At 40.3% G+C, this 11257-nt stretch overlaps 1 pseudogene; it reads left to right on the top strand.

Moving 5' to 3' along the window:
- The first annotated feature begins 8671 nt into the window (after positions 1-8671).
- On the top strand, positions 8672-10849 carry LOC133758757 (heat shock protein HSP 90-alpha-like; annotated as a pseudogene).
- Positions 10850-11257: the final 408 nt, after the last annotated feature.

Raw genomic sequence — 11257 nt, 5'->3', positions numbered from 1 at the left:
TAACTATGCTTTTCAAATAAATAAATAAATCTTTTAAAAAAGAATAAAACAATTTCCAAAATATTTAAAAATTAGTTCATTTATTTTTTTAAACAACCTGTAATTAAGGAGTAAAATTAAAATATAAAATTAAATAAAATAGAAAATTGGAAAACATTTGAACTGAATGAACATGATTACTCCACATATTGAAATATGTGGGACAACTTGAAGGGAAGCTATATAACTTCAAAAATGTTCATTAGTAAAGAAGCAAGGTATAAAATCAATGATCTAAGCTTCTATTGTGAGAAGTTAGTAAAATAAAAGTAAACTATATCCAAGGTAAGGAAGATTCAGGAAATGATAGAGATAAGAACTGTTACCTATGAAATAAAAACTTATAAAAGGCACATGTTGATTGAAAACTTATTAAGGCACATGTTGATTCTTTGAAAATATTCATAAAATAGATAATCCCCAGCAAAAATTATCAAGAAAAATAAGATTAAAAAAAAAACATACTAGGTATGAAAGGTTGAACCTTACTACAGATAATAAAGGTTAATAAGGGACTATTATGAGTAGCTCCAGGTCAATAAATTTGACATAGCTAATGAAATGAACACATTCTTTGAAAAACAATTAACCAAAACATATCAAGTTTCTACTTTGTCATGGTTAATATTAATCTTTATGATCAGATTCAACTGTTAATAAAAGCAAGAAGATTGGGATAATAATTAATTTTAAAGATATTGTTTTCTCTCAGAATTGTGTCTTGTCTGTTAAATGGTCACACCCTATTTCCTATGAGGCTTATGAAGTGATCTTTAGTCTCTGACTGAAAGAAGTTAGTTCAAAAATATCTTAATAATAGCATTATCCGTGAAAGAGCGTAGGTTTTCAGTGTGAGTAAAGGACCTTAACCTTATTTCCTATGTTTACAATTTATCAAAATTACGAATAATCTTTTAGTCCTAAAAGATACCCTTGTATACTGTTTTCTTTAATTTTTGCATTGCAGGTTTTTATTGAACTTATGTGTTTTCTCTACAGTATCCTTAAAATAAACCCTTTCCTTTGATCCTGCAATCTTAAACATTTTGTCTGCTCTCCCTTGAATTACTAGGGTTGGGGAGCTGCTGGTAACACACTAACTAAAACAAAGGATGTGTATTCATGGACTGCACTTGTGTTCTTTGCATTTCTGAAGATTACAATCTTGAGCTCCTAATGGTCTTCCCCACTTAGCCTTATACAAGCTAATAGTTCACCAACTTAGCTGCCTGATAGTTGCAGGTATTTGAATTTGAAATATGCTTCTTCTCATACCACTATGTAACACTGATTACTCAATTGATCACTAATCAGCATCTAATTATAGAGTAAAAGAGAATTTACTTAGTCTTTGTCCTTAAGGGTATCTCTCCAGCATTTAGAACCATTGAGCATCTTCATGCTTTGAAACACTGTGATCTTGGGTGTGTGTATACATGGGTAGTTTCTAATAGAATCTGTTCATTTGACTTCCATATTAGTGTGTAAGAGCTGCCTTAACAAAGTACTAATAACTGGGTGGCTAGAATTTAAATTAATTGTCACATTTCTCAGGGTGAGAGATGCAAGATCAAAGTGCTGGCAGGCCATGCTGTTTTTCACACATAAAAGGGCAAATCCTTCTTCGCTTCCCTTTTTTCTTTTCACAAAAAGGTTTATTTATTGATTGACTTGAAAGGCAGAGAGTGAGAGCAACAGCAAGAAAGCAAGAGGCACAGACAGAGAGAGAGTGCAGCATTTCCATTCACTGGTCCATTCTCCAAATGACCACAACAGCTAGGGCTGGGCCAAGCTGAAGCCTGGTGCCAGGAACTCCTTCTGGGTCACCTAGAAAGGTGGAAGACTCTCAAGTACTTGAGCCATCATCTACTGCTTCCTCGGCACATTAGCAGGGAGCTGGATCAGAAGAGGAGTAGCCATGACTCAAAGTAATGCTCTGGTATGGGAGACACTTGTTACAAATGGCAGCTTAACCCACCTCACCACGTCTGTCCCTTTCCTTGCTTCCTGTGCTTTCTGGCAATCTTTGCAGTTCTTTTGTTTGTGTGTGTCTCATACCCAGTTATAGGACCATCTTCCCCCTGTATGTCTTTAAAATGTCTTTCTTCTCTGCATATCTGTGTCCAAATTCCCCCCCCCCTTTTTTTTTTTAAATGAGAGTGTCAGTGACATTAGGTTAGAGTCCACCCTGATGAGCTTATCATTCCTTAATTGGAAGTTGCAAAGATCCTGTATCCAAGTAAGGTCACGTAGTGGGAGTATCACAGGGTCACGTAGTGGGGGTTAGAACCTAAGCCTGTCGTTTTATGGAACATAATTCAGCCTATGACGCTGTCTTTGACTACTCATTCATCTCATTCTCTACTTATTTTTTCTCCTGCTAGTCTGTCACTATTCTCAAAATTCTTAGCTGATTAGTTCTTGACTCTCTATTTCGATTTCCTGTACTCTTTTTCTTGATAGTGCTATAATTTGAATTTCATCTCCAGACAGTGTTTTAAACTTCAGTTTTATTTCAAGTTGTCTTCTAAAATTTTCTGTATAGGCCACCTTGGAGGACTCATGGAACCAATATATCTTAAGTGTAAATAGAAAATGTGCTTGCTATTATTATAATAAATTTGAAATCCTACAACTTAAATAAGAGGAAGTCCTCTCTTTAGGCTCCACTTCTAGGGAGTTACTCAGGACTTTTTATTTTAACTGCTCCATAACTAGCAATTGCTGTGAGCTTGGGTTCCTGGGTCACATTTATTTAGATTTAAACCCTGGGTTACCAATCACTAAGTGTGAGCCAGGTGTCTTGTGTTCCTTAAGTACAAAATGGTGCTAATATGATGAAATGCCATAGGGTTGCCTTGTGGAAACAATAAAATGATGTATTAGTGCCCCTATCAAGTGCCTAAAACAGCAAATGGTCCTTGAGCTATGATAACTGTTAATAGTAGAAAACATTCTTATCTGCCACATTATCTCCATTCTCACTTCCTTTACTCTGTTTTCAGACTTCATTGTTATTCTCCTGCAATTTATAGCTAGCTCGGCTCCTTTCCGCCAATCTCTCCGCATTCTAATCCAGTCTGCAGACATCTCCCAGATTAATCATCCTGTGCCACAGCTCTCTGCTCATTCCCCAGGGCACCATCGTTCACTGACTCCCCATTGTCTACAAAATAAAAGTAAAACTCCTTAGATTGAAATAAAAGGCCCTCTGGTCCCAAATCTCCTTTCCAACCTCATTTCCCACAACGCACCTTCATATATCAAATACCTCAACCACACAGAGCTGTTTGACATGCTTCATGTGTGCTGCATACCTTGGCACTTGTGTGCTCCTGCTTATGTGACTCCCCTGCCTCAAACCCAATCTCATTCACATCCTGTCCAGCCTTGCTGGCCCCAGTGAAATTCTGTCTGGTAAGAAAAGCCTGCCTTAATCATTCGAGCTAGAAGTCATCTCACTCTGTGTTTAAATTGAGTGGTGTCTTTCATTTATGCATTCACCTCCCAAATGTTTATCGAGTTTCATTGATCCATCAGGCTCTGAAGAAGTGACTGGGAGAGCAGAGCAAGACAACAGGCTTTACTCAAGTCTTCATGGCACTTGTCATCAGAGACTCATCATGAAGGAATTAATTCAGAAACAAGGACATAATTTTAATCTGTGAAAAATACTATGAGCTACCGTTTTGATTGTGTCTAACCAATTATCTTTTTAAAAAAGATTATTTATTTGAAAGTCAGAGTTACACAGGGAGAGGAGAGGCAGAGAGAGAGAGGTCTTCCATCCGCTGGTTCATTCCCCAGATGGCCGCAATGGCCAGAGCTGCGCCGATCTGAAGCCAGGAGCCAGGGGCTTCCTCCAGGTCTCCCACGCAGGTGCAGGGGTTCAAGGACTTGGGCTATCTTCCGCTGCTTTCCCAGGCTATAGCAGAGAGCTGGATCAGAAGTGGGGCAGCTGGGACTCGAACCGGCGCCCATATGGGATGCCGGTGCTTCAGGCCAGGGCATTAACACACTGCACTACAGTGCAGGTCCCCAATTATCTTGTCTACCTAAACTGGAATATAGCTCCCTTGAGGACAGGACACACATACTGATACTATGTATATTCTAGAAAATATTTATTGAGCTGTGTATGTATATGTGTGAAGGACATGGTGGCTTAATATTAATTTTTTAAATTTGTTTAAATTAAATATTTAATATTAAAATAGCACCATATTTGGGTTATTTCTACCTGATGAAATATGTTCATTTTCATGTTCTTTTTTTAAAGGCTTATTTACATAGTTATCGAGATGGAGGAAGAAACAGTGAATCTTCTGTCTTCTGGTTCATCCCCCAGTTGGCTACAAGGGCCAGGGCTGAGCCAGGCCTAAGTCAGGAGCTAGTGGCTTTTGCCAGATCTCCCACATGAGTGGCAGGGGTCCAAATACTTGGGCTGCCTTCCACTGTATTTCCCAGGTCATTAGCAGGGAGTTTAGCAGCCAGGACTTGAACCAGAGCCCACTTGGGATGTTGACATTGTTGGCATCCACTACACCACAATGCCAGCCCCAAATTATTTTAAATTTTAAAATGTATGCTTTCTTTATTTGTTTGAAATCAGAGGAGAGAGATAGAAGTGTGTGTGTGAGAGAGAGGGAGAGAAATCTTGCATCTATTAGATCACTCTCCAAATGCTTATAATAGCTACAGCTGTGTCTGATAAAGCCAGGCGATAAGAACTCAGTCCAACTCTCCCACGTATGGCATGGACTCAAGTTCTTGAGCCATTATGTGCTGCCTACCAGGGTATATACTAGGAGGAAGCTGGATTCAGGAGCGGAGGCAAGACTTGAGTGCAGGCACTTGACAGGAGATAATGAACATCCAAAATGGCATCTTAACTGCTAGATCAAATGCCTGCCCCAAATATTCTGTCTTAACAGAATTTAATTTACTATGTCATTATTGATAAACTAATTTTCAGTGTATTTTAAGGAGTATGAATAGAAATATAAAACAGACACATCGGGCTGGCACCATGGCTCACTTGGTTAATCCTTTGCCTGCTGCGCTGGCATCCCATATGGGCACCGGGTTCTGGTCCCAGTTGCTCCTCTTCCAGTCCAGCTCTCTGCTGTGGCCTGGGAAGGCAGTGGAGGATGGTAGTGGAGGAAGCACCTGGCTCCTGGCTTTGGATCAGCGCAGAGCCGGCCATACCAGCCATTTGGGGGTGAACCAACGGAAGGAAGACCTTTCTCTCTCTCACTGTCTATACTCTACCTGTCAAATAAATTTTAAAAAAAGAGAGAAAAAAACAGACACATTGGCATTCTCTAGTCAGTGGGAACATAATGTAGACAGTCATCCTATGAGTACATATATTTTGTAAGGCAAAAGAAAACTAAATTGCCAAATTAGCCAGTTTTTCAAAAATGTAAGATTCTAGTACCATTTGAAAAACCTAACTTATGTTCTTTAAATCCATCATGCCATAATTTTCTCATCTGTATTATGAGGGTGACCACAAAGTTTGAATGATCTTCCAAAATTATAATTAAATGAAGTGGTTCATTTAATAGTACTATACGATATTTGAATGTGGTCATTTTCTTTATATTTGCATTAGTTTTCAAAATAATAGGTTTAGAAATTGTCTCTGGAACTAGGTCATGACCTGATTTGACAGTTAGAACAGAGCAACTAACATACAAATGTCTTGCTGTGGATAAAGAAAAGGGGTCTAGTCTGCTCTTGATGTTGTGAGTGGTATAACCCAGTTTAAACTAATTTAAGAAACAGTCTTTGAAAACAAAGAGGCGGGCATTTAACACAGTGAGTTAGTCATCACTAGTCATACCCGCCCTCCTTATCAGAGTGGCTGTTTCAGTCTTGGTTCTCTGCTTCTAATCCAGCTTCTTGCTAGTATGCTCCTTGAGAGGTAGCAATTGATGGCTTGGGTTCCTACTATCCACATGGGAGAACTGGACTGAGTTCCAGGCTCTTAGCTTCAGCCTTGCCCTGTCCTGGCTGTTGCAGACATTTGCAAAGTGAACCAAACAAGTGGGAGATTTCTTTCTGTCTCAAAAAAACTTTAAAAATGTGAAGATCTGGGGAGAGATGATGTGGGACTAGCTTCCCAGTCATATTTTCTTCTCTGTATTTCAGATTCATATGGGTTTCACCAACACACTGGGAGATAAGGGCCACTTTCCTTTCTTCTCTTTGGTGTGTGTAAGTGCCAGATATAGACAGTAACCTTCCTGTCATGAGTCACATAACTATGCCTTTAACTGAGAGATGGAATATTGCAGTTATCTGTGCTAAATTTTCATGCCTATCCGTGTGTTAACAACTATGTCAAAATAAAATAATTGGATTAGGTGAGGGACAGCTTTCCAAATAGAAGTAGAGGATATTTTCCAGAATGAATGATGAAATGTGCTGTCAAAACCAATCTACATCTACAACAACAGCATCTACTTACTTTCTACAATTCCCCTTCCTGTATTAAATACTTCAACAAAACTGAGCTATTTGATATTTTCCATACATAGTGCATGTTTTATCACCCTCCATCCTCTTCTTTATGTTACTGCCCTCCATACATGGTTGAGTTCTCCCTTTAAACACAGTTGAATTTCTTTTCTAATCGTAAGGAGAGACTACCACTTTTAGTTAGAGGGTAGAAAGCTTCAAGATGTGATGATACTCAGAATAACACCATTAGCTATACAGATGAGCTCCCAAATCATGGAATCATAACAACCCATCTGAGAGCATGGTATTCAGAGAGGCTTAAATGAACTAAAATCCCAGTAGTAACGAGCCATTCCTAACCTAACAGGGAAGGACTCAAAACTGAAAGCAATTCCATAAGAGTCATATAGGCCTTCTTGAAGTATGTGGTAGTGGCTAATTCAAAGCTCAGTAAGTCATGAGGGCTGAGAGGAAACATCTTAAGAGCTCTTGGTTCTCATTAAGTTGGAGTCATTAAATTCAAAGTAGGAGGATAGGCAAGCAAACTTAGAGGAAATCCCAAATCCCAATGAGGTACTATAGGTTTTCTTTCTTTTTTTTTTTTTTTTTTTTGACAGGCAGAGTGGACAGTGAGAGAGAGACAGAGAGAAAGGTCTTCCTTTTCCATTGGTTCACCCCCCAATGGCCGCTGCAGCTGGCACACCACGCTGATCTGAAGCCAGGAGATAGGTGCTTCTCCTGGTCTCCCATGGGGTGCAGGGCCCAAGGACTTGAGCCATAGGTTCTGTAAAGATTTTCCCTAGGTTTGCAGCAGGAAGCAGGGTAAAGAGAGGTCTCACCAGGCAAAGAAAACTGCGTGAGGATCTAGAAGAAGAAGAGTACCATCTCCCCAGAAGGCAGTGGAGGATGGCCCAGTTCCTTGGCCCCTGCACCTGCATGGGAGACCAGGAGAAGCACCTGGCTCCTGGCTTCAGATTGGTGCAGCGCGCCTGCCATAACGCACCAGCCATAGTGGCAACTTGGGGGGTGAACCAACAGAAAAAAGAAGACCTTTCTCTCTGTCTCTCTCTCTCACTGTCTAACTCTGCCTGTCAAAAAAAAAAAAAAAATTGAAAGCACTGGTGAACTGAAATCTGTCAATTGCTGCAACAAAGCCTAAACTCAAGTCCACTGAAATGTAGATCTATCAAACCCTCCATATTTTGGACAGTCAGCAAACACATGCTCTTGGAGTGACTGTTATGTCTTTCAAACTCTACTGTGCATGATTGCACAATGAATAGCATGTCAACAAAAATTCTGAGACATGGAAAGAAGCAAGAAAATGTGAGTGATAGTGAAAGAGGAAACAATCAACACAAGCAGGCTGAGAAATAGCACAGATATTACACACAAGAATCTTACAATAACTGTAATAAATGTTAAAGGACTTAGTGTAGAAGGTGAACAACAGATACATGTCTACTTCAAAACTTTCATAGAGAACTGAAATCAAAAGATAAGTTTCTTTTGGTGTAAAATTTTTTGAAATTCATTTATAGATTTTTCATAATATGCATTTCCAACAGCCTTTTTGAAGATCCCTCATATTAAAAAATGGGAAATTTCGGCCGGCGCCGCGGCTCAATAGGCTAATCCTCCGCCTAGCGGCGCCGGCACACCGGGTTCTAGTCCCGGTCGGGGCACCGATCCTGTCCCGGTTGCCCCTCTTCCAGGCCAGCTCTCTGCTGTGGCCAGGGAGTGCAGTGGAGGATGGCCCAAGCCCTTGGGCCCTGCACCCCATGGGAGACCAGGATAAACACCTGGCTCTTGCCATCGGATCAGCGCGGTGCGCCGGCCGCAGCGCGCTACCGCGGCGGCCATTGGAGGGTGAACCAACGGCAAAAGGAAGACCTTTCTCTCTGTCTCTGTCTCTCACTGTCCACTCTGCCTGTCAAAAATAAAAAAAAAATAAAAAAAAATAAAAAAAATGGGAAATTTCAGAATAGAGACAAAAATGTGCTAAAGAAAAAATTAGATAAACTAAAATTAGAAATGAAATATGGAAAGAGAAAAAAAAACTTTTGGTAGACTTTCATAGTAGCAAAAACACAGAAAAGAAGACTCAGTTGCTTCAGCATCTGGTGCTGCTGTGTTGCAGGGGCTATGTGGTTCTTCAGCCAAGATGCCCAAAGAGACTCAGTCTCAAGAACAGCAGATGGAGGAGAAGGAAGTGGAGACGTTTGCCTTCCAGGCAGATATCGCCCAATTGATGTTACTTTCTACTAAAAAAAAAAAAAAAGAAAAAAAAAAAGAAAAGAAAGAGAGAGATCTTCCTGCAAGAGCTGATTTCAAATTGATCAGATGCTCTGGACAAAATCCTGTTTGAAAGCCTGACAATCCCAGGAAACTAGACTCAGGGAAAGAGCTGGACATTAATCTGATTCTGAACAAGCAAGATGGAACTCTGATGATTGTGGATTCTAGGATTGGAATGATAAATTGATAAATAACATTGGTACTATCGCCAAGTCTGATAGCAAAACACATTCATGGAAACTTTGCAAGTTGGCGCAGATATCTCTATGATTGGCCAGTTTGGTGTTGGTTTTTATTCAGCATATCCAGTTGCCGAGTAGGTGATAGTGATGGGCAAACATAACGGCAAAGGAGCAATAAGCCTCGGAGTCCTGTACCGGAGGTTCCTTCACCATGAGGACAGACACAGGTGAATCTATGGGGCGGCGAATGAGGGTTATCCTGCATCTGAAAGAAGAACCAGACTGAGTGCCTGGAGGACAGGAGGATAAAGGAGATGGTGCAGAAGCAATCTCAGTTCATTGACTATCCCATCACACTTTTTATGGAGCGGGAATGTGATAAAGAAGTCAGTGATGATGAGGCAGAAGAAAAGGAAGATAAAGAAGAAGGAAACGAGGAGAACAAAAGGTGTCTGATGACAAACATGAAATAGAAGATGTTGGTTCCAATGAGGAAGAAGAAAAGAAGGATGGTGACAAGAGGAAGACAAAGAAGATTAAATAAAAGTATATTGACCAGGAACTCAATAAAACAAAGCATATTTGGACCAGAAATCCTGATGATATTACTAACAAAGAGTCTGGAGAGTTCTCTATAAATGTTTGATGAATGACTGGGAAGACCACTTGGCTATGAAAAACTTTTCAGTTAAAGGACAGCTGGAATTCAAGGCTCTACTTTTTGTCCCAGGATGTGCTCCCTTTGACCTTTTTGAAAACCCAAAGAAAAAGAACAACATTAAGTTGTATGTTCGTGGAGTTTTCATCATGACTAACTGTGAGGAGCTAATTCTTGAATATCTGAATTTCATTAGAGGGGTGGTGGACTCCAAGGATCTTCCTCTAAATATTTCCCATGAGTTGCTGCAACAAAGCAAAGTTTTGAAAGTTATCAGGAAGAATTTGGTCAAAACATGTCTAGAATTCCTCACTAAGTGGCAGAAGATAAAGAGAACTACAAAAAGTTTTATGAGCCGCTCTTTAAAAATATAAAGCTTGGGATACAAATGAAGCTTTCTGAGCTGCTAAGATGGTACACATCTGCTGCTGGTGACGAGATGATTTCTCTCAAAGGATGAAGGAAGACCAGAAACATAACTGCTACATCCCAGGGGAGACCAAGGACCAGGCAGCAAACTCGACCTTGGTGGAACGCCTTCAGAAGCATGGCTTGGACGTGAGCTACATGATCAAGGCTATAATGAGTACTGTGTCCAGCAGCTGAAGGAATTTGAGGGGAAGACTTTAGTGTCAGTCATCAAGGAGGGCTTGAAACTTCCAAAGGATGAAGAAGAGAAAAAGAAACAGGAAGAGAAAAAACAACAACAACACAGTTTGAAAACCTCTGTGAAATCATGGAAATTATATTGGAAAAAAAGTTGAAAAGGTGGTTGCGTCAGATTGGTGATGTCTCCATGTTGTATTGTCACAAGCACATGCGACTTGGACAGCTAATCGAGAAAGGATTGTGAAAACTCAGGCCCTATGAGACAACTCTGCAATGGGTTACCCGGCAGCAAAGAAATGCCTGGAGATAAACCTGACCTTTCCATTATTGAGGCCTTAAGACAAAAGGCAGAAGTAGACAGAATGGTAAGTCTGTGAAGCACCTGGTTATCTTGTTTGATGAAACTGCCCTCCGTTCTGTGGCTTCAGTCTGGAACATCCTCAGACACATGCTAACAGGATCAACAGGATGGACAAACTGGGGCTGGGTATTGAGAACATGACCTGACTGCTTATGACACTAATGCTGCTGTAACTGAAGAAATGGCTCCCTGAAAGGCGACGCTGACACATCACGCATGGAGGAAGTAGGCTAAGCTGTGTCTGAGAGATGGCTTGGACACATGTTCAGTACTTTACCTTCATTCCCTCTGATAATATATTTTCAAGGATTTTTCATTTTGTTAATAAAAATGTATGGCATGACAATGACTTAAGGGGAAGATAAAATTTCTTTCTACTTCTAAGTGATACTGTGATGTTAGGCACAGGCAGATCTGATAACACTTCTCTAGTCTAACGTTGGCTTGTGACAGATGAGGTAACGCTTATTGTAAGACGTGTGTAGCTCATCGTTAACTTTGTGGTCTACCGTGTTTAGCTATCAAGCCGGATTCCTTAGGAGACCAGATCTGTTGTCACTGAAGCATTCTGAGCTATACCTTGGTGTTTAAAAGAAAAATACTTGTTAGAATGGCCTGAGTTTCATCTCATAGGGTGTACTT

This window comes from Lepus europaeus, chromosome 4 (genome assembly GCF_033115175.1).
Source record: "Lepus europaeus isolate LE1 chromosome 4, mLepTim1.pri, whole genome shotgun sequence".
Taxonomy (NCBI): Eukaryota; Metazoa; Chordata; class Mammalia; order Lagomorpha; family Leporidae; genus Lepus; species Lepus europaeus.
The sequence above is the reverse complement of the archived record's forward strand: the minus strand, read 5'-3'. Positions and strand labels throughout refer to the sequence as shown.